Here is a 24,854-nt window from a genome sequence, read left to right as displayed (position 1 = left end):
TTGTATTGCTGCACCTTTTCTTCAAAACTGTGTGCTCAAAATGGCACAAAAAAGCATTAATCGATGCTTTGCCTCCAACTCAATTCCCCGAATAATAGTCAAGGACAATAATGTGTTACGTGGGACAGTATAATATAGACAACGACTGTACCCAAAAAAATAAATTGTTGCATTTTGGAGAAGAGGCGAGAACCTAATTATTGTTCCGGAGACGGAGAAAGTGTTTATGGGAGCGACTCTTTTATAGAAACGTGAAAACGTACCTTGCAATGTTTAAAAAACTTAATCTCAAGTATTGAACTTCGTTCCTCTTACATTGGTAATCAAGTGAGGCATTTTAATCATCATTTTTAGTGAGATAAAAGTGGGAAAGGAAAGGTAGCCAGTTACCTGTAAGCTGCAGCAATGTTTTAAACAATGATGGTTATTATACCAGATTTTACTTCTGTTATGTTAAGTTCATAATGTGTCTCGCGATTTTGTTGTTACGTACTAATTCAAACGGCTTATTCACGGTGTCCCAGCTAAACTTTAACAATATAAGCATTGACAAGACTCTCAATTGAATGTCATTTTTATACTAAAAGTGATGCGTAGTTTCTTCGAGTAGCAGTCACTTCGTTCTAACTTCTTTATTGGAAGAAGTAAGGTGCCAACTGCGCCGCTGCCGCTATCAATGCATTGCGCTATCGCTGGCGCAACGGTTGCCCTTCAAGTGTGTTGTTTGCATTTTTGCTGCAACAAACACTATCATGTGTTTGTAAGAAGCTCCTCAGAAGATTTCTCTTACATACAGCCGTTGGCCCATGCAACTTGTGTCACCGCCACGTGGACAATCCGTGGGTTCGCAGGAAGGCCATGGCTGTTCTGAGTACCAACGAGCATAGAGCCTAAGTATAGGTAGTATAGGTAGGCGAATCATTTCAAATCTTGGTCGTAATGGAATTTTATATCGTTCCATACCGAGCACAACACAATGTTGTTCTTGATGAGGCACGACATAAAACGTTACTCAGACCGAGTTGTGGAGGGGTCCCCCTGTAAAGCGCTAAAAATGTTATTAAATGCAGAGCATTTCAGTAACTCACGATGTCACCCGCGTTGACGTCCGTAGTCGTAGTCCGCACCCCTCCCCCTACACTATATAAAAAAAAATACTATTCGGCGCCTGGTTTCGATCCCTCGACCCTGCGGGCGGAACGCAATGTACATGGTGCTCTACCCACTGCGCCACAAAGCCGTCACAGAATGGGAGGCTACGAACGCGCCTTATATCCTTGACTCATTCAAATTACTGCTGACGAGCGCTCTCTCGTCAGCAGTTGCCACAAGTGCAACAACATTAACGTAACGCAAACTACTTAACGTCGTGCGCCCCCGGAAATGCTCTGTATTTGATCGTGCCCCTCGCGAGGGGGATGTTTCACTGCGTCGCCATGCGAACAGTTTGCCACGCTTTAGTTTCAGTTCCGTATTTAACGTAGTACGATTTTAGAGAAAAATTAAGTTCCCTTGTACTATGAAGTGGTGTGCATGTAAGTCATAAAAACAACATGAAAAATCGATTGAAAATGAAAGTACTTGTTCGATCTCTTCCAGTATCAGCCCTGTAAATGATTATCATACAATTTTATCGAGTAGAAAGTTTCTATGTAAGAAAAATGGGCAAATACTGGACATAATTTTTGTGCTAAGGAAATTATATTGAATGCTTCTGAGTGTTCTGTGGAGTACCAAAACACTTCGTAAAGGCATTCGCGCCGGCTTTATATACAGCAAAACTGGTCAAGCAACTGCTGAAAAATAGATTTTCGCTTTTTATTTCGTTTTTTTTCCTTAATCGGCTCCTAAAAGTCTTATAAGAAAGCATCTGCTGCTAAGAAGGCTGGTCCCCTTGCTAAGAAAAGAGATCACAAAACTGGAGTAGTCGACAGCGTTGCCAGACATTCGTTTCCGAGACCACAGTTATTTTCTTTGGACACTTGTGACCACTTGTGTTGATGTGCCGAAGCTGTGGTGTTCTTACTTCTTGCTCTTACTCTTGCTTTTACTTTCGTAGTAGTGATGCCTGGTCTGGACCGCCTTATCAGCGGCCTGAACGTGTGCGCGTTCACAGTGGAAATGGTGATTGCAAACTACACATGACCTTCCAACTATGTGCTCATGACCTAAGGTAACATACGATCTATCACGTATCCGATAGGCATGACATATTGTGCAAGTAATGTATACTACTGGGAGAGTTTCAATGTCCTACTGAATAGCTACAGTGCGAACAGGAACACAACAAGAGGGGTGACGGCCTAAGCGCCGACTACCGAATGTAAATTTATTGTGAGAATTGCAATGTATATATAAAATGACCAGAACCAAAAAGTTAAAATCGACTATACTCACAGCTTCGAAGCCCAGTGACGCTGACACTAAGAAAAGTGTCCAAAGATAATAACGCCAACATCCCAATTTTAAATCATGACACGCCGAGAGAAAGCCAGGGTATCCATGGGTGTCCCCACAATCATGTGATGTTTGCTATAAAGCGGTCACAAAATCAAGGCAGGTGCGAATAAAAGTGCTGGTAACCCAAGGTATCGTGTGTCGTTCGCCGTCCACGTTGTACATTGCGTTCCGCAACCTTGCGAATACACATACCTCGGTCACACCACAAGGTTATTTGACGACCGATACGATAAAGACGTCCGATAATGACGACATTCAACCCGATAATGACGCCAGTAATAGAAACAGCGGCTTTCTCGCCACCCATTACAAGTATTGCACGTTGTCCCGCAGCTATATAAGTGTATTGTTGCAGGAAGAAGCCGAAATCAAACAATGCGTGAGATTATAAGAGCGCATACAATTGCGCGATAACATCGTAGGGTGTTACAAAGGCGTCCGTCGTGTTGCCTCCAAACAGATTGAGTTGCTGCCCAACGGGAAGGTATGACAGGAATAAAAATCGAGACGTTATCTTCAGTACATCCAGTTTGTGCAAAATGTGTGAACGTCGCCGGCTTGGGCTCTACGCATGCCGTGCATTTTCGCTTTGCTATTTGTGGTAGGTTAATGTACAAGGTGCAAGCGCCCGCAATAATGTTGAGTTAGAAGTCAGGGCCTGTCCTGCCGCGTCTACTTCCTGTGTTCCAGTTCGTGTTGTAGCTACTTTTTGTTGTACAAGTTGCGATTATATTGCGACGGTGTTTCCGTAAAGATGAGGCATAAAAACATGACAAATGCTGCGTCGGTAACATAGCCTAAATGAACTGCTAGGACCAAAATCGCAACTGGCCAGTCTACGAAACGCGCGCATCTAGTAATTTTATAGAACGCGTGGAAACTACAATTTCAAGTTCTTTTTATGCTAAATTTGAGGTGTTTCTGTCAATGTACCTCATATTTTTCTAATAAAGATAGCTGCTCCTGGAGGAGGCTTGGATAGATAGAACACATGTGTAACGATGGTGAACACGTTGAACATAAACATCCGCTACGAAATTGTGGGCATGGATTATTTGATGGGTCAAGTTGCTAAGAGAACTGCATGGTTCTGAGAAGAAATGGTGTGGAAACTCTATCGTGGGTGTTGGTGCTTGTCACCTTAACTACCTGCTACAGCCAAAGCTGCAATAGGGCTATTACAGCGTGCATACCGCGCGCATAACCACACTCTCGAGTTGAATTTTGTAGCTCCACAGTAAGGCAGCCGTTAAAAGGGTACAAATTATAATTTTCAGGGAGGAGCATTTCTTTCAAAGCGGCCTATTTGTGCCATTTGATGTCGCCTTCGACTTTTCCCCTTCTCGCGTGTTTTTTTTTAGTAATATAGTAACACAGTGGAGTACGCTTTCTGAAATCAAGACTTTCGTATCATGCAAGCCCAAAGAACATACCCTATTTTGACACAGATTGACACCACAACAACACTTCTGTAGGATGCGCTATGGGAGTACAACACTGACGCTGTATTGAGCTTTACATGATTGAATGAATACAGTCCGCTTCAATGGTCATGATTTTAAGGCGCTAAACGCAAATGCGTTTGTACACCAAAGACACTTCAGATAAACCGGTCATGCATGGCTAGCTCTGTGGGGTTTCGGTAGTACACGCACACATCCCTGCAACCGGAGAAAGTGAAATCTTATACTTCCACCTCACTGCTGGAAATATCTCGTCAGACAAAATTGCTTTTCCATAGATTGTTTTATGCCCGAAGAAAGTTTTGCTTTTTTGCGTTTATCGTTATCCATTCTTGTGTGTACAATCTTCTTTGCACGCTGACCTTTGCAAGCACAATACAGCTCGCGCACATAAAGCTAGAAATGCGTGCTGTATTTGTAAGCATAAGGGCGCGCGAACAGGCCAATCCACAATCACCTGAAATTAGAGAAGCTCTTATTTGCGAAAAAAACCTGCCGCGGTGGCTCAGTGGCTGAGGCGCTTGTTACTTTTTATACTGTACGTGTATGCAGAATGTAGATGCACTGTTTTCTGTGCACATTTTGTTAACTTGTATACCTTAGGCTTCATCGTCCGCGGTATTTTTGAGAGAGAAATAGGGCACCGACCAAGTAGTGAAATTGATAAACTTAAAAGACGTTTCGGCTCCCGCACGGGAGCCTTGTTCACAATCTGCGAACAAGGCTCCCGTGAACAAGGCTCCCGTGCGGGAGCCGAAATGTGTTTTGAGTTTTTCATTTTCACTACTTGGTCGGTGCCCTATTTCGCTCTCAAATGTACCCTCCGGACCAGACGGGCGTCCTTCAAACCCTTGACTTCATTGTCCGTGGTACTTGCTTAAAGTTTGTATGATGTGCTTCTTGTGTCCTCTACATGATCAAGTAATTTGAATTTGATTACACTTTCATGTGCTTGCCGCTATTGCCTTGTTTGTGGTTTCCAAGGCTCTGTCAAGCGGCGAAGGCAGCTGTTGCTCGGAAAACCACACCAGTTTCTAAGAAATGAAAACTGAACTGAACTGAACTGATGAGCCCAACCAGAAGCAGGATTCGATTGTCGGCAGCGGCGGCCGCTTTTCTTATAAATGTGAAAAGCGGTAACGCCCGTGTGCAGAGATTTCGGCGCACGTTACAGATCTCCAGGTGTTCAAAATCGAATCGGAGACCCCACTACGGCGCACCCATAGCCCAGGTGTAATTTCCGCGCATAAAACGCCCACAAAAGAAAAATATTAGCGAAAACATCGTTAGCCGAAAACAAAGCCAACTTCAAAACGACTGCACCTGACGGCCACTTTTTCTAAAACGAAAGATTTCTTACCCGGACCATGGTATTCAGTCAAAACACTGGAGTAACCAAATAGTAACCAAGTAACCAAATAATAGTGACCAAATAACTTGAACTCTCCAGCGGCCCCAAAGCAGTAAATGTGGCCGGTTTTTTTTTTCTCTTCTCGTCGAAGCGTATGCTGCCTCTCGTGGTCTGTCCTGCTCCCCAACAAAATCAGAGCTTCTTCTATACAGACCTAAAAGACCAGGAAAACAACCACCTTCCCCACTCTCCCTCATCCAAATCACTACCTCAAATGGCCAACTCATCCCAATAGTTGACTGCATCAAGATTCTAGGTCTCCGTATACAGGCAAACGGATATAATGTAGATACTCTCCGTGCCCTAGAAAAAGGGGTTTACCAGACTACACGACTCATCTCTCGCATAGCTACCAAACATCGAGGAGTAAACGAAAACAATCTAATACGTCTCGTACAAGCCTTTGTCATCAGTCGTATAGCATACGTCACCCCCTTCCTAAACCTCAAAGTCAGCGAAACGCACAAAATTGAAGCTATGATACGTAAATCTTACAAGCAGGCCCTAGGTCTCCCCGTTACACTCTCAACAGACAAACTACTCTCGCTCGGTCTACACAATACATTAGACGAAATTATCGAAGCCCAACGGGTCTCGCAATTTGAGCGACTCACGAGGAGTGACACTGGACGCCACATTCTTCAGAGTCTTGGTCTCAGTCACCCCACTATCTCTGACACGCACGTCGACATTCCCACAGTCATTCGAGACCAACTGGTAATCCACCCCCTCCCTAAACACATGCACCCGATTCATAACGAGGAAAGGCGCCGAGCGAGAGCACAGGCTTTACACAAGCAACACTCCTCCAACCCACAAGTAGCCTACGTGGACGCTGCAGAATACCCAGGACGCGAAGCCATGGCAGCGGTCGTAGCTGATTCATCTCTCCGAACACTAGCCGCCCTCTCCTTCCCTACTCAATGTCCAACCGTAGGCGAAGAAATGGCTATCGCTCTTGCCATTATTTCCAGCCCTAAGGTTACTACTATAATAAGCGACTCCAAATCGGCAATTACCAATTACTTCAACGGGCGTGTTGACCCCCGAACTTTACGCCTACTCCTGCAGGCACGCCAATTCCCGAAACGAAAAATATACATTGTTTGGGCACCGGGCCACTCCGAACTCCCAGGAAATGAATTGGCACTCGAGGTTGCTCGAGAACTGGTAATCCGAGAGCCCAGTGACGCTGCAGAATCTCTTCAACCATTCTCCCATAGGGACCGCCTCCTGACCTACCGATCGGTACTCGATCACTACCGGCTGTCCAGAGCTCGCTTCCCACCACCCGACCCCTCCCTCTCCCGCCGCCACGCTGTTGTATGGCGCCAACTTCAAACATCCACATTTCCCACCCCTGCCCTCCTATCACTCTATTACCCCGAGTTACACTCTAACCGATGCCCTCTTTGCCATAAATACGCAGACCTATCACATGTGATTTGGTCCTGTGAAGAAAAACCCCTCCAAACTCTTAAAAAGCACCCCATTTTATTACAAATTATGAACGAGGAGCAGTGGGAGGCCGCGCTGCTCAGCACAGACCCTATGACCCAGGTCTCACTAGCCCAGGTGGCTGAAGACGCCGCAGAGATCTACATGAATCCTGCCGTCGCCGGAAGGACACTGAAGTCGACCTGAAAACGGTCCCACCCGTGGCAACAATAAAGTTTAATCTGATCTGATCTGATCTTCTCGAAGTACAACTTACTTCGAAATGCCTCGAAGTACAACTTACTTTTGTCTGATATTATTGTCTCCCACTCTGCGTTTACTAATCTGTAATCATGGGAGGTTTGGCCAAAACTTTATCTGCTCTTCTGCCCCACAGACCGGTTAGTCGAGCGAGAAGCTCTGATACGATTTCTGGACACACGGTGCGTGTATGCAACCGGGCTTCAGTTGTGTCAAAACAGTAATTTAAAATCGCAAAAAAAGGACGGTTGTAGATAAGACAATGCACGCGTCGATCATAAACAGGAGTAAAATAATGTACCTTTATCTCCTAAACCACGTATTGGTATACATTGATATACATTTAGAACGCGAAAAATCGTCGCATGGGTTCATACTTCATTTGCGATTTGGGTCTTTGAAGATTTGACAATCGATTAGACGCACTTCTAGCTTTCACGCTTCTGTCAACTTTCTCTGGAAAGGAATGGTACTTTTTTTTCGCCTCCCGCTATTCACTATCGATACATCTGATAGGCTCTACTATTGCAGAAAACGAAAAGACTCACGTTCCGGAAGCAACTGGCTGCCGCACGCGTTTCTTTGTGGCACTTCAGGGTGAACTCCGTACCCGACGCGGGGCACCGCAAGAACTGACGGCCGGCGCACGCGCCCGAGTGATGTACCCTTCACGAGAGACGCACGCCACTCTTGACTCCTCTCTCATTCCCATTCATAGGGACCAGAAAACCCATGAGCAATCAGCCCTAACCGAGCGTGAAAATCTCGGCACGCGATGCGATAGTGCCAGAGTAATACAACCGTGGAACGCCAAACACAGCGGGAGAGGAGGGGCGGAGAAAGGGGGTGGGCGAAGAGAGTGCCAGCAAGACGGTCATTTATTTCGCGGGGCAGAATACGATCGGAGTTCTCCGATTCGTTCCGCATGCCGGCCAGCCCGGCTTGTTTTTCTCGTTTTTGTCTTGCCGCTGAAGCTCGCCAGCTCACCGTCGTCGTCGCAGGCAAAAAAGCAGGGGAGCGCAGTGGGACAAAAGTGGACGCGATTGTAATACTAAACGCAGGTATACACCGATTCATCCAGCCTACCGAGTGGTAAAAACCGGTTTCCTTTTTCTGTTTTTTTTTTTGCTCCCCTATTGTCTGTCTCTTTTTATCTGCCACTACGACGAGGCTGACCGCACATATGAGACCTCGCGTATTCCTTTTTCGCTCGTTCCGTACAACTCTTGCGGGGCGGAAGTGGCTGGGAAGGCGTCTCTGTGACGTAACTGTCGTGTTTTCAAACTGCGTTGCGAGGAGTTACCGCCACGTGTGAGCTGTCCGCGGCGTTCTGTTGGGACAAACCAGAAGGGAGCTAGAGGCGGAATATTGCGGGTACGTGTTTCAGGCTGGAATGTGAGACTCTAGGAGTAATCAAATAACTCCAGCTTTCGAGTGGCCTCAAACCAGTTAATGTTCTCCGTTTTTTTCTTCACTTACGCAAGCCTCGAAGCAAAAATTAGTTTAGTCTGGAATTATTGCCTACCGCTCGGCGGTTACTAATTTTTAATAATGGGGGGTTCGGCCTAAACTTCATCTGTTCTTGTTGTGCTCCACTGTGAGTCAAAAAAAGAAAAAGATTAGCTCCAATCCACTCTGTGAATGTGGTTGGAAAGCAAAGCTGTAAACGGCACCCACAACGATTACCCATGCGACTTCACATAAATTCACTCACGTCGCTCTACAAATCGTGAAACCAGAGAAAAGTGAAATGCATTAAACCACATCCTCTATTCCTTCAAAGAGGTATTCTTGCTCAGGTTAAATTAATGCATGATTCATTAACGGTGGTTGATTGAGTTGTATTCGTGTAGTACATGAGTGGAAACCTTTTTTTATAAAATTAAAGCTTAAATCCGGTGTCAGACGATCTCACTTCTCCTTCTCTGCCTTCGCGGACGGAGGCGACGAGATCGGCGGCAGAGACGGAGCAGGAGCAGGAGCAGGAGGAAGAAGCGCAGGAGGTGGAAATACCTCTATTGAAATTCTGAACGGCCCAGAGTGTGGCCCAGGGCAGTGGTTCCTTTCTCACTGTAGCCCATATTCAGTCCCCGCCGCCTGTGCTCTGTCCACCGGCTGAAGCTGGGTAGGCAGAGAGGGGCTGGACAGCAGCATCTCCCATTGCTTCTGTTCGGTAGTTGACGGAAAGAGAGGAGGGTGCTCTTGGCTTAAGTCGCACACACCGATTATGTGGCAGAGTGTTCCTACTTATGAGCAAAATTTACATTCAGCGTCGTAGCGATTCGGGTGCATCAAGTGAAGACGCGTCCGGTGTGGGAAGGAGCCGGATTGTATGAGCCGTAGGGTAGTTTGTTGTTCTATGGAAAGGTCAGGGTAAGGCGAAGGTAGGCTCTGCCTCAGAAGGCGATAATTATGGGTAATGTCTTTGAACGAGAAAAGCTGGTGACTGTCCTCGTGCAGCTCCACAGCACGGGGGGCGAAAGTGCAGGCTTGGTGGGCGTATTCGTTGCCTTCCATGGAAGTATGAGCGTGTGTCCAGATGAGCTGAATGGAACAATTTGGGGAGTGTTTTTTAGCACACGCAGTGAAGGCCGGGACGCTAAACCCGACAGGTAGTTCCGGTAGGCTTGTTGGGAATTGGTGACTACGTCACGAACCCCTGGTTGAGAGCCAAGGCGATGGCTGCCTCTTCTGCTGCCATCATGTCTTCGGTCTTGAGTGAGGCACAAGCAAGGAGGTTGGTTCTGGAGGTAGCCACGATGATGGGGTACTGCTGCTCTCGATGTTGGGAGGCGTCTGTGTAGATAAGTGCATGAGCCCCGCCAAAGGTGGTGTTGAGCGCTTGAGCCCTTGCTTGTCGGCCACACTCGTCGTCTGAGGAGTTCATATTTCTAAGCAAAGAGAGCATATTTATTTTTTGCCGCCAAAAGCCCAGATGTACATCAAGCAGAGTCACATTCTGTGCTGCCCAGCCAATCTGGTGAAAGATGCGGCGACCCGCCGCAGTTCTGCTTATTCGGAGCTTCTGGATAGAAAGATGACCCTCTATCAGCTCCTCCACCGTATTGTAGAGCCCCGTGCCAAGCAGCCTCTCTGTGGCGCACTCGTGGGAAGATTAATGGCTTGCTAAACGATCTTTAGAATCATTATATAAAGCATCTTTATGTCCTCCTTGCCGAGAAGAAGGCGGGGGGTTGACGTAAGTGATTCTAGAGAGGACGAAAGCTTGAAATAATCGAAAGGTATCGGACTCCTTGAGGCCTCGCTTCTTGGTGGCAACTCGCCTGATCATGTGTATGATTTATTGATGCTGTGTTTGAGGCACTGCACGGATACGTTACTCTTGGTGTTGGCCTAAGCTGTAGGCCCAGGATTTTGATGCTGGGGCTTGGAGTGATGGCCTGGCCACCAAGGAGTATTTAAATGTGTTCCTTGAGGTATCGTCTGACGTGAGGGCGGATGACAAGAAACTGAGATTTTTTATGTGAACACTGGAAGCCATAGGCCCATTGGCGTGCTAGAAGTGAGATGCCATGGGTTTGTGTGAGCTTCTTTTAATCGCTATCGCGTGGCATTTAGCGAGAATGCAGGGGTTAAACCTGTAGATATGCTTGTTCAGTGCACCACTTGTCTTCCCCGTCTCCGCGTGGGCTCGTAGCTAAAGTGTCCGTTGCAAAACTTTAGACATTGACATCACCCCATACACCATTCGCTTCTTTCCATTTGAGGACGTTAATCGGGTGCCATATGACGTTTTTGTGCTCCTAGGTTTGTTTGTCTTGTGGAAGTGCCGCATGACTTATCGGCATGCTGAACCACCTAGGCCGACCAAGTGCATTTTTCGATAACAGGCGGCATTGGTACGGAGCGTTTATGTCGCGCAGAGTGATCCACCAGAGTGGCTGCATCTTTTGGATGCGTGCGTTTGCTTGCCTGAGTTTTGAATTGGTGCCGACCTTTGTTAGACTGACGTGCTTACTCTTTGCTGTCGGTTAGTGTATTGTGTGTCAATTGTCTTGGCTGACATTTATCTAATATTTTCATGTATTAAAGAAAAAAAAGTGGGCTCGTAGCTAAATCGGTAAGACCACGGGCTCTTGCTATGTTACTCTGTTAGTTCCAGGTTCGATTCCTGGTGGTGCAGTAAATTATTTTATTTGCTTGCGGGAGTTCTCTGATGACACGAACGGTCGGGAAAGAACCCTTGGGGGTAGAGGTAAAAAGCTTTGCTTTAAAGAACTCTATCACCCTCTATGTACATTATAGCGAGTATGAAGACGGAGAATATTTGCAACATATTTGCAGACTACGACACGTAGCACGGCTCATTCATAACAAAACTGTATAGGTCACAGGTAACGTTGCGCAGATTTAAGGTAGACACAGCTGCATAGACAAAAATGGCAGCATGCTTGTAGTTAAACTTTATGTCGGATTTGTTCTAACGAAAATAAGTAAGACTTCCAGGGTCGAAATCGGCGTTCAACAGAGCCGAGATAAAACCGGAACACAAACTAAAGATACAAAACAAGATGCTGCCTCGCCCTCTCACGAAATAAAGCGACATATACCGCCTCGCGCTGTCACCCGTGGGCTACAACACAACAAAAACCAAACATACAACTTCATTGAGATGGTTTAAGCTTTGCAAGTACGGTCAAGTATGTACTGGTGGCCTAAAAAATTCCGACGTACGCGATACGTCAATAAGACTTGTGGCCATTTTGTTGCAGATGATTTATTTCCTGATTTAAAAAATAAATTTTGTTTATTCCACTTACTAATGTATTTCTCTTACCTTAAAGTAGGATTTTTTTATCTGAGTCCGCGCACTAATACATGACGCCTATTTCCAATCCCTGAACTTCACTCCTATTATTCTTGACTCAGTGCCTATTTGGGCCTACTTCAGCTATTTTGATACGTATGTATAAGTTTAGGTTTATGCCCCGTCAGTTCTCACTGCGGCTACCATTTGTAGAACTACTCTTCGTCTTAGTGATACAGAGAACTATGCGTTTTTAGAGTTCTTGCCGAATAATCCTTAGCCCATACCAGGTCTACGCCTCATCTCCTTCTCGCTGCTTGTATAGGTCCTGACTTGTTCAAAAACAGTTATAGTCATGACATTCTTCTCGTACTTAATTCGCCGTGGTTAAGGCAGTGCTTCTTGCATGTTTATGAAGCGCTACTTTCTACTGATTCGTATTTGTCTTTATCCCTAGACAAAGCTTTCAGTCCCTAGACAAATCTTCTCTAAAAGATTCTTTGCAGCTCTTCTCCCGGTTTACAGAACCGTAAGACGTCACAGCAAATCTCAGGTTGCTCCAGTATTCTGCCTTTACCCGTACGCCTGGCTTCTCCCTACGAAGCTGTGTAAGCACTCCTTATGAAGATGCTATAAATAACTTAGGTGAGGTGCTGTCCTCTTAACCGATAATAGCGAACTTCTGACACATCTTAGGAGTGGTTAGCCTTCCCAAATGAGAGTAAAAGAACAGTAGAAGGCTTCACGGAGTTTATTATCTGGCACATTCTGCGCTTCCGAAGACCTCAGGAAAAGAAAAGGCAGGCGGTGGGAATTTCGGTCCGCAGGGAGATATCCGGAAACATGGAGGAATTCTTCAGTATCAACAGAACGGCAGAGCTGTTGTGATCACGTTATCATGCGATACAGAGTCCGGAAACATGGAGGAATTCTTCAGTATCAACAAAAGGGCAGAGCTGTTGTGATCAAGCTATCATGAGATACAGAGTAAAGATATCACAAGCCTATGCGCCAACAGCTAGCTACCATGATGAGGCCCTAGGCAGTTTTTACGAGGACGCCGAATCAGCAATGATTGATTGATTGTAGGGTTTAATGCGCTGACGCAACGCAGGTGATGAGGCGCGCCGTAGTGGAGGGCTCCGGGTTAATCTTGACCACCTGGGGATCTTTAACGTGCGGTGAAATCTCGTACACACGCGCGTTTTTGCTTTTCGCCTCCATCAGAAAAGCGACCGCCGCGGCCCCGGGAATCGAACCCACGACCTCGTGCTCAGCAGCACAACGCCTTAGCCACTGAGCCACCGCGGTGGGTGTCGAATCAGCAATGAATAAGATAACAACGCAATTCACGATTGTGATGGGATGCCTATTTTTTGCCTAGATTGAGCAACATATTCTAATATATTTCCCAATTAGTGTTGTCAGATCGACTTGTGTCGATACTACAGAAGTCATTTAAGAAAAGGGCAATTTTATGGATAATGGCATCACAATTTTCTCTGTGGCGGTCCGTGATTACCTCTCTCGTACGGCGCCTCTTTCTGGGCAGCGTGATGATGCAATTACAGCTTCAACTGTGGTCAGTATGGCCACTAAGCCAATGAAGGGTTTTTATATCGTCAAGGCGCGAAGCTAGGAGGAGGTCAAGGGTATCATTACCCCCCGTAAGGCAGCTTGTGGTCCCGGGAAAGTTAAAATTAAGTACTTCGGTTGGCAATTGCTTTGGATAAGCTTAAGTATACCCATTCGGCGTGAGAGCAACGGCCAGCTGATTGCTGGATAATAGAAATCTCCGAGCAAGGGTATGATGGTTGGCTTTGCCCCAAGATTCAATTTTGTCGACGCAAATGTTCTGTTCCCCCTGTCGACGCAACAAAATTTGGTCAAAACCTAGCTTGCAACACCTCCACTCTAAAAACTCACGCCGAACCCGTTCTTTGGGGCATGTTTATCCAGTAAAATGTGATTCGCATGCGCTACAAGAACGCTTATCGAAAGAGGCACTACGCTACGATAAGGTCACACTCGCAAGCGACGATAAACGTTGCGGCGCATTGTTTGCGTCTGCTTTGGACGCGGGCACTCTTCCACGTAGCAGTCGTGCCTTTCGCTCTTCGTAATAGCGCGCTCCTCCCGCTTCCGCATCTCGGGTAGGCAGCGCGGGAAAGAACACAAATTCTTTCTTTCGAATGGTGTATGTACCGAAAATTGGCCATCTGCGCTGATTTTTTCGCTGCACAAGAACTCCACACCAATCTCTGCCCACATGGTCACGTCTGCACTTGAGGCCTCCCGCCACCATCTTGTCGTGAGGTCTGGTTAACTTACGCCGTTGTTTAGAAATCGAAACTTCAACACTATAGTGTTAACGACCAGAAATTTGATCGTTCCTGCTCCTCATGGCACGTGTTCCAGTCGTCTGTTTTCCGTCCTTTAGTCTTGCAGTTGGTAATATTATTTTGGGTTCTATAACTCATTATTCCTTTATTTTTATGCTGATATCAAGATTTTGCAGAACGTTTTCTAACTCGATCATTCTCCTGGTAATATAGTGTCATATCTGTCAGTTTATGAGGGGATGTCGGGCATGACTTGGCGTCGCATTAAACCAAATGCCTGCTTGAACAACAAATCAATGATATTTCTTGCTTTTTGTTTTTGTTTTTTTTTATCGTCCTCATGCGTTACTTAACTCGTCGATGTAACAAATTGCCTCTTGCAGTTTCTGTTCTTTTGCAAGTCTGGCATGTAAAGATACCGGAGTTTGGTCGTTAGTGATGAAGCACATGTAAACTGTGGCACAGTGCTACGTAACAAGGCAAGCAGTAAGTTGGCTGAAACCCTGAGCGTTGTGTATACTAAACATAAGCGCAGCCTGTAGCGTTCAAGAAATACGCCTTCAAAATTTTCTTCATCGTAGTCATTGAGCTAAGAGCAATCATGATCATGATGAAAACCCCACAGATACCCGCCGCGGTGGCTCAGTGGCTAAGGCGTTGCGCTGCTGAGCACGAGGTCGCGGGTTCGATTCCCGGCCGCGGCGGCCGCTTTTCTGATGGAGGCGAAAAGCAAAAACGCCCGTGTGTACGAGATTTCGGCGCACATTAAAGATCCCCAGGTGGTCAAAATTAATCCGGAGCCCTCCACTACGGCGCGCCTCATCGCCTACGTTGCGTCGGCGCGTTAAACCCTACAATCAATCAATCAATAAAAACCCCACAGACGTCTTGATACCCGCACCATGAAACTCTTTTTTTCCGTACTTACTACCCAGAACTTAGACGCCTTCTGTGTCGCTATCTGCCATGGCGGTTTGCCTGCAGCGCTGCTCACTCACGATTTGTGGGGCGCTCTTTTATATCCCAAAAAGTGGCGTTGAAGCTAGGGACAGAAATGTCCAACGCGAGTTTTCCTCTCTCCGAATCATTTCGTGTGACCGCAGCAGACGCCAAAAAAGCTACTAAATATGTATCATCTTAGTAACGGAGAGTCTTACAGCCATATGTGGCCACCTAACAGCTTTACGCTTACCCATAGCATGGGCGAATGTGTGGCTTGAAATAATGACCATTATTTCAAATAGCCTCGGAAGAGCACAGCGATTTGAGAAAGGTGGCGAGGCAGAGGAAGTGGTAAGCGAATATATCTACTTAGGCCAAGTTGTGACCCTGGATCCCAACCATGAGGCAGAGATAATTACAAGGATAAGAATGGGGTGGAGTGCATTCGGCAGGCATTCTCAGATAATAAATGGCAGCCTACCATTGCCCCTGAAGATTAAAGTGTATGACAGCTGCATCTTACCGGTACTCACCTACGGGGCAGAAACTTGGAGGCTCACTAAGAGGGTTCAACTTAAATTGAGGACGACTCAGCGAGCAATAGAACGGAAGACGATAGGTGTAACATTAAGGGACAAAACGAGAGTGTAGTGGGTGACGGAACAAACGCGTGTTAAGGACGCATTAGTAGACATTAAGAAGAAATGGACGTGGGCAGGGCATATAATGCGAAGGCAAGATAACCGTTGGTCGTTAAGGGTGACAGAATGGATCCCTAGAGAAGGCAAGAGTGGCAGGGGGCGGCAGAAAGTTGGGTGGGCAGATGAGATCAAGAAGTTTGCCGGGATAAACTGTTCGTGGTGGTGGTGGTGGTGATGATGATGATGATGATGATGAATCACGGTTAATCTCTTGAAACCAGATAGACGTGACGTGTGTGAAAAAAAAAACAGGAGTTTATCCGAATCTGCACCCGTACAAGCCATGCGGCACTAGAGGGTGCTCGGAATAATTCAGACCAACCAACGATTGTTAACGTGTGCTGACGTCTGACACGGCTTTTTTTATGTCGTGGCCAAGTCGGGAAGATGATCGCCGATGCTGAGATCATGCCCCGGACTTGCGCTCACCAGCCCACCGTCTTAGCCAGTAAACCCCCACTAAGAACATCCCCACTGCCTTTTCGGCCCAAAAGAATATCATAGGCTTCTCACGAATACAGTGTTTACGGGTATGCTTGGTTCCGCGGTGGTATCGCCAACAACGGTGCGCACGCGGCAGCCCCTGGAATGATTTGAGATTTAACCGAAAACTGTAACAGCCACCCCAACGTGCAAACGTCGATCGCCAGTGGAGCCGCGTAGCTCCACCACTCATCTTTTACGAAGTGGTAAAAAATACACTATGCAAACGTTGTTTTATTTAATAGCAATTAAAATTCTTTCGCAAGACATGTAAATTCACCCTGAAAATTTCCAACATATATACTGACAAATCCCTTAAATATGGCTTTCAAAACTCCTGAGAAGATCTCGTAGAAGCGCAGCAAGTACGGTCACATGAACCATTACAAACAACACCCGCTGGCATAACTCTACTCAGCCGACTGGGCTAACCATATAAGGTCATCCACATCAACCAAAACGACTCATACCCCACACCAGGAAATGCGAATACATGTCTAGCACCAAGGCAGATATGCTACTAAAAATACGACAATAGCGACGCGACAGAAAAGCCGAATTTCTACAGCGACAGCTAAAGACACCACACACCACAGACACAGGCTACACGAAGGTTGAAAACCCCAACAGCCCAACAGCCCAACAGCTACGCCTTCAGCGTGCATGACACCCGCTGCGAAAAGGTCACGGTAGCGTACCCCGAGCCCGAAAAAGGACGGCTGCGGATGGGTTACTACTGCAGTTGCAATGACCATGCCAATTGACCACTGACAATAGGCACAGACTCGCAACAAGATGCCGCAATTATAAAAAATTAAAGCAGTTCTCCTTAACGTTAAAGTTGTCGGGTAGTGCGAAGTCCGCCAAAAGGGCCTGTCGCACCCTGTCTCGACTGGTTTCAGTATCAGCTTCGAGTTGACACCGAGAGTAGTAAGAAGAGGGCGACGCAGCCTTTGAAAAGGCCTGTAAGGAGACACTGGCTCGAGTGTTTTTTTTTTTTTTTTGCGGGGGGGGGGGGCGTCGGGGTAATTAACGCGTTATTTCATGATGTTTCCCTTATTGTTTGTGTACTTCTTTACGGCCTAGCAACGGCAGCACCCGTGGCAGCGGCGCAGCGAAAGATTCACACCCAACGTTTTGCACATGAGTAACGTGGGTCTCTTCGGCGCAATAGGATAGACAGCAGCTTCGTAACGCGAGGAATCCAGGTTCTATCCCGACAAGGGGAAACGGTTTTCTTGACGAAGCTTTTTTTGGGTGCATGACGCCGGACGAGCTACGGCGAAAAACCAGGCCCCTAAAGTTCTACGCAATGAAAAGGAGGTCATTACCATCGCCACATTGCACCCACTCATGTGGCATTATGGGCGTCCAGAAGACACCAACTTTGCCTGAACAGCAGGACACGCGGAGGTATACCCGGAAACCAAACGGCCCACGCCGCAGCCCTCGCGCAAGCACATCTGGCGTCCATGCCCCCGCTTTCCAGCCCCAGCGACTCAGGGCACACGGGCGATACCCAACTCACATTGTAACCTCTCTTCGAACACTAACGGAAGAAACGCCAGCAGTTCCCGACGTCACATCCCAAGCTCGACCGCGAACAGTCTAGCATCTGGCGCCACTTTCAAACCAACACGTACCTCCACAGCTGCATTATACGCAAATCTCTATGAGAGCAAGCGGCAATACTGCCAGTGTGAACCGAATTCTCCGTAACGCATAGTACTCAGATCTCGAACACGTCCAGACAAGCTCCGGGCTGCTGCCACCTTCTTTACCGCCCTGGTATGACCTGCTGTGCAACGACACCCTGTGCGCTCAGCTCTGGCTACCCTGCAGCAAACGCCGCTGGCGCCACGGCTTCATGAACTAAGGAAGCCGGCCATAACTGCAGCAACCGCGTAAATCACGGTCACCACAGTGGCAATGGACTTGAGGTCGCAATGGTGCACACTCGTAGTTTGAGCCACAGCTGTAGCTTGTCTTTCCACTGTGGTTGGCTGACCGGGGACATTGTAACACAACAAACATCCCACATTGAAGTCAGTAAAATAAGACGACAGATGTCACCTACGTGGCTCAACCATACAAAATGCTCGAGCAACAACTTCTCAATGTCCGCTTTCGAGTGAGCGGTAATTGAGCAGACGTAACGATCAAGGCCCCGTCACTCGTCGATACATCCCACACATTCCCACTGCCGATGGAAAGTTTCGCGGTGGGAGTAGTCGGTTACTGCAATGCGGATGTCTCTAAAACGAGACGAAGAGTGGTTCATTGAGTCTACTACGAATTACTTCTAGACTAAAGAAAACTTTAGCATCCCTTCCTGAAGAAATTTGGGAGAAACGCTGAAGCTATAAGTGCGTCCAACCTTCGCTGAAAGTGCGTCCGGCCCACCGTCAAACATTCAAAGACACAAATCACGAACGAAGAACCAATCCATGCGAAGATTGTTCGGGCACTGAGTAAATGGATCTACGAACGATCTAAATGTATACCGATAAGTGATTTGTGGGATAAAGATATACTATTGTACTTCCTTCTTCATGAACGGTGCGTGTATTGTCTTATCTAGAGCCGTTGCTTTTTCGCGATTTCAAAGCAACCCTTTTGACACAATGGAAGCCCGGGTTTCACACATGCCCCCTGTGTACGGAGATCTTATCAGGCCCACTAAGACAGCTTTATCTTTAATAATGCCATCTACTGTGTTTATCTATGTGATGTAATGACGAAAGCATGCAATCTTGATCTTTTCCGTATGCATCCAAACTCGGCATCAAGAACTTCGTGCTTGCGCACCTTTCCTGGTTGAAAGGTTATCAACACGCCCTGGTTTTAGTCGGCGGTGACTTAAACGTCAGATTTTTCCAAACCAATCAAGAAGTGGTTTATCCAGTTCATGTTAGAATATTATGTATAAGAGAAAATGGGGAATTTTTCGCGTGTCTCCTCGAACCTCTGTTATACATTGTCAATACCAACCACATGTATCCTGCCCAAGTCTGAGTCAGAGGATTCCTAGTCAATGCCTTCGAAGGGTATATTGCGTAAATGGTATGAGCATGGAAGGGGCTTAGGTTTTCCGCGAATGAAACAAAAAGTTCGGGGGTTGTGAGAGGTATGCTACCTCAACTCAAAAAAAAAAAGTCATGCTAGATATACCACGAGGGTTCGCCAACGTATCCCATCCGGAGAATGTGCCGTCAGATGATCAACTCAAACGCCACCAGAAAGTAACGTTGAAGATCGCACAGAAGTGTAAGCAGGTCACTGCCCCTGAAATAAAAAACCAATTTTTCATGGAGGAAAATTCACGCTTCCTCCCATAGGCACACGTTTGCGTTCCTGCGTTTATACCGTAAAAGCAACGTACCCTTAGCGCCTTCTTCCGAAGCCGGTTAAACGTTATTCGTTGAACCCTACTTCTAAACAACGTACAATTCCGCGTGTTCTCTGGGTGTTAGCATGACAGAGCCATGCAGCTGTAGCGAAATTAATCAGACCTATATTTTATTAGGACATGAACATATGAACATATATTAATAACTAAATGGCGCATAATATCAGCGTTCAGTGCTGGCTCAGCGCTCTGTCGAAACCAGCTCCAGAGCTTCATTGGAATGAGTTAAGTATGCTGTCAGACAAACACAACACCTGGGTGCTCCAAAGATGGCCTACAGCGCCCTTTGCCTCCTTGTTTACGCGATTTCTGGCGCACTTCCACGGCACAAGTATTGTGCCCTCCTTGTTTGTAGTGTAGATGCTGCAATATTGCGCCTCTGGCGAAGGTCCAACTAGCCCTACATATTCATGCAAAACTTGAACTATCACGAGTCGCGGATGTTTTCGTCGCTGCCAAGAGAGACCGTCGATGATACCACCTACTTTATTGCCCAACGCAATGTCCACTTCAGAAGAGGTAAATTGTTTCCTTGCCGGCGGATGGACTCTTGACCTATGCTTGCCGCGTGTCCAGGAAAAGTGTTGGTCAGGCTAAACCGCGAAAGATAGATATTCAAATTTTCGTACTTGCGCGCGTGCATATCGATGCGTGCGCGCATCTGCAAACTAAACACGCTTGTAATCGCTCTAATTCCTCGTCGGCTTGTTGGCTTTCGATCGCTTGCTTTTTTTTAACGAAGTTTATAGGGCTTGATCGTTAAAAAAACCTCCCGAGGTTTCACTTGTCCACTGGCGTTAGCACAAGCAAGGCGTTGGAAGCGTTAGAGGCGTTGGAAAGTGAACCTCCAACGGTTTGTGCTAACCGCTCGCGGTCACCGCGAAAGATGTACGCCGCTCAGAACATGACTGTGACCTCAAGTTTACCCGTCTCTTCACTGGAATACGCATGCTGAGTCGATCAGTGAATAATAAGTATTCTTTAATGGTCAAAACAAGACATAATCCGTAAGTGTATACGTATCAACAGTTTGATATGCATTTTAGTTGGTTAGTTATCAATTCAGGGTAAGTTGAGTCAACATAAAAGTTTCCGTGTGTGTGCGTGTGTGCGTGTGCCTTCCTCAAGAACTACCGCGGTCCACACTCAAGGGAAGTAAGATTCGCTTACAACTTTTACATTAATTGTGTGTCAGCTCTATGTCGCGTGCTAACAAACTTGGGTAGTCATACACCTTCGCAGAGGTTAATGGGGAAAAACAGAGCTTTCAAAATAACATCGACAAATCGCCCAGATTTGCTTTCAAAAAAGGCGACTACGTTGGCTTACACCGTGACTTATCCTCCATTGACTGGTCTATGGTAACTGAAAAAACCAATGTTGATGACCAAGTAGATCAGCTTACGGAACTTATCTTAAGCAGTATGCGCAAATATATTCCACAATATTCTCCTAAACCACATTAATATCCCCCCTGGTTCTCGTCTGAACTTATAAGTGCTCTAAAGCATAAAGATCGCGCACATAGAAAGCTTAAAAGCACTCCATCTCTCGAGCGCAAGGAATAATTCCGATGCTTTCGAACTCTCTGTAAACGCCTATACAAACGGGATCACAGTTCATATATTGCACACTTAAAAAAAAGCGCCTCTGACAGGCCGGCTGAGTTCTGGAAGTATACGCAAACGGTCTAACAAAAGTGAAGTGCCTTTAATACTACTGGACTCCGATGGAACAGAACTACAAGCCGTCGCTGACTGTTTTGCCACGCAGTTCTCTTCCGTTTATAAAGCCTCTGACTCTAGCCCTACTATCGAACAACATTTGGAAATCAACACACCCAATGCTCTGTCACTAGATGAAAATCTCATCAGCGAATGCATTAAGCGCTTCAAACCATCCTTATCATGTGGTCCAGATGGTATCCCCTCAGCCATACTAAAAGCTTATAGCAGTATATTGGTCCCAGTACTGACTAGCATATTTAATAACTGTCTGATTACTTCCACATTTCCTAGCATGTGGAAAATTGCTCGTGTTTTTCCAGTATTTAAGTCTGGCTCTAAAACTGATGTCTCGAATTATCGACCGATTTCTCTTCTCTGTGCCATGTCAAAGATTTTTGAGCTGGCCCTTCACCACATACTGTCTTTTAATGTGAAAAACTCGTTGAATAATAATCAACATGGATTTGTTTCTGGCCGCTCAACCGTCACTAATCTTGCCAGTTTCATGACGCAAACATCTACACCTGTATTCCAGAGAGGACAGGTCGACACCATTTACTGTGACCTCAGCAAAGCGTTCGATGTAGTCAATCACTCAATGCTTATGGTTAAACTTGCTCATTTTGATGTTGACACCGCTGTTGTGAATCTATTGCATAGCTACCTTCGTGACAGATCATGTTATGTTGCCGTCAATGGCCAAACGTCCTCCTTTTACAAAGTGACCAGTGGTGTACCTCAGGGTTCGGTATTAGGCCCACTCCTCTTTTTATGTATGTTAACGACGTTTCTTCTGCCATTCGCAATTCTTCTTTCCTTTTGTATGCAGATGATATAAAGATATTTAGGGAAATTCATTCATTTAACGACTGTCGCTTCTTGCAGTCTGATTTGTGTTCTTTTTCAGAATGGTGTAAAAACAATAACCTTTCTCTCAATATCTCAAAGACAAAAGTCATGAGTTTCACTCGCAAATCATCTAGCGCATCTTTTTTATACTCTGTCAATTCTGTGTCTTTATGTAGGGTTTGTGAGATCAATGATCTCGGCGTTCTCTTTGATAGCACCTTGCATTTTTCAGCTCATACTAAGCGTGTTGCTATGCGGGGTCTTCGTTCTCTCGGCTGTGTTTGTAGAATATCGAGAGAATTCAATTCTCCTATGCCACTCCGCAAATTGTACACCGCAATATGTCTTCCTCAACTTCAGTATGCATCTGTGATCTGGAATGGCATCTCTAATTCCTTAAGTAACGTAGTTGAGCGTGTCCAGAAAAAATTTCAAAGCGTTTACAACCATCGCTTCGCTAAAAATGACTCTGGCTCGTGTTCTAACACCGTTGAACTATTGTCACTGCCTTCACTTCGCTGCCGGCGAAATCGCGCCGATCTCTTCTTTCTTTTCAAGCTTCTTCACGGTACTATATCCTGTCCTATACTGCTCAACAGTATTAATTTTCGGATCCCGGGGAAGCAAACAAGAGAGAGCAGGCCGTTTCTTGTAACTACCCGCCTCTCTCAGCACTCAACCCTCAACAGGATACAAAGTCTTTATAATTTTTATTTCCTTGACCTCGATGTTTTTGATGGGTCACAGTTATCGTTTTCCTCCAAGGTTTCTACCGTTATAAGATAACATCACATGTGCAATTTGTTTCTATCCTTCTCTTTTACTTTATCTGGCGCATTGTTGTATGTATGTATGTATGTATGTATGTATGTATGTATGTATGTATGTATGTATGTATGTATGTATGTATGTATATTATCTGACTTTTCGTCATTATCATTGGCTATTTCTCATACTGTATTAATCTACTTTTGTCCTGTCGTCCTAATATTTCTGTGCGCATTGTGTCTCTGATAGTTTTCTTCTGAACAGTCATCTTGTTCTATTGTGTTATTCTTTTTTTTGTGTGCGCCAGCATCAAGACCCCTGGGTTGTTCCTGGGCACGTTAAATAAATGATTGATTGATTGATTGATTGATTGATTGATTGATTGATTGATTGATTGATTGATTGATTGATTGATTGATTGATTGATTGATTGATTGATTGATTGATTGATTGATTGATTGATTGATTGATTGATTGATTGATTGATTGTCGTTCCGCAGCCGAAGCGCCCCAAAGCAATGTTCGTTTCAAAGCTTTCTCCGTCCACGACCTCTGCTAGTCTTTATGCCCATCTGACAACCTTAGGTGTCTCGCCCTTGAACTGCCGACGACTGAAGACTAAATATGACACGTACGCATCCTTTTATATTTCCGTCAATGAAGAGTTTTTCGAGCGCTTGAATGACCCGCTGTTTGGCCGAAAGACTGCCTCTTTAAGGAGTTTCGAGGCATGTTTCGCGAAGGCATGCTTCACAGCTCTGAGCGCAACACATCAGAAAAAGAATAATGACTAGTTTAGATGTTTTTTATCAGATTGTGCGAGGTCTACGAACTAAGGCGACTGAATTTTTTGGTAATGTTCTGGCATCTTGCTTTCCGTTAATAGCTATATCTGAAACTTGGTTGTGCCCTGATATTCTATCCAGTGATTATTTTCCCCAAAATTACCATGTATATCGTAATGATCGTGCCTTAACGGGATGCAAACAAAAGGGGGGCGGGGTACTTCTCACAGTTAACAAATCTCTCCCGTGTGTGCTACGTAGCGATATTGAAAACGCAGGTGAGTCTTTATGGGTCGAAATTCATATCTCTAAAACTGAAAAACTTCTAGTTGGTGTTTTTTACGTTCCTCCTGATGTAGTCCCTGACGCGTTAAATAAGTTAGTCTCCTCTATTGAACAGGTGCTCACTACTCATTGCGACCTCAAGGTCCTCCTCCTTGGAGATTTTAACGCTCCTGGCGTTCAGTGGAGCCACCTCACCTGTTCCCACTACAACCACCACTTTCAACAGAAGAGTAATAGGTTACTAGATTTTTCGTCTTTCACTTCCATGGCACAGCGTAATCACATAAAAAACTGCAGTGGAAACATTCTGGACCTGTGCTTTTCAAACTTCGATGGTGTTAGTGTGTCGCGTTCTGATTGTGCTTTAGTAATACCCGACAAATATCATCCTCCTCTTTCTATTTCCTGTTGCCTTCCTACAATACTCCACCGTTCTGTAATTTCAAGCAATGCGCAACCTCGCTACGCTTTCGCCCGGGGAGATTACGTTGGGCTGTATGGCAACTTTTCTGCTGCCCCTTGGTCAACAGTCATTGACCTCTCTGATGTCAATGAACAAGTTGACCGTTTTACTGAGATTGTGCTTTTGGGTATGAAGAAATACATCCCGCGATATTTACCAAAGAAGTTCAAGTTCCCACACTGGTTTTCTTTTGAATTGCGAGATGCCCTGAAACTCAAAGAACGTGCGCACAGAAAGATGAAGCGCTCTGGTGCGAATCAGTTCGCTCAGGAGTTCCGGCGCCTACGTGCCCTATGGAAA

General features: G+C 45.9%; 1 protein-coding gene across 2 annotated transcripts in view; it reads right to left on the bottom strand.

The window, feature by feature from the left end:
• The window catches only part of LOC144146854 (monocarboxylate transporter 12-like), a 54,531-nt gene extending 46,716 nt beyond the window's left edge, over positions 1 to 7,815 (bottom strand). The window contains exon 1 of one of the 2 annotated variants that reach the window (XM_077678807.1): positions 7,581 to 7,815. The gene's annotated coding sequence lies outside the window, so the exon portion shown is untranslated. The remainder of the gene's footprint in view (positions 1 to 7,580) is intronic. The other variant, XM_077678808.1, reaches the window with a different exon arrangement.
• Between the last annotated feature and the right edge of the window lie 17,039 nt (positions 7,816 to 24,854).

Source organism: Haemaphysalis longicornis, unplaced genomic scaffold (assembly GCF_048455015.1).
Source record: "Haemaphysalis longicornis isolate Haplotype H1 unplaced genomic scaffold, Haemaphysalis longicornis Haplotype H1 scaffold_7, whole genome shotgun sequence".
In the NCBI taxonomy this organism is placed as follows: Eukaryota; Metazoa; Arthropoda; class Arachnida; order Ixodida; family Ixodidae; genus Haemaphysalis; species Haemaphysalis longicornis.
This window is presented reverse-complemented; position numbering and strand designations above follow the sequence as displayed.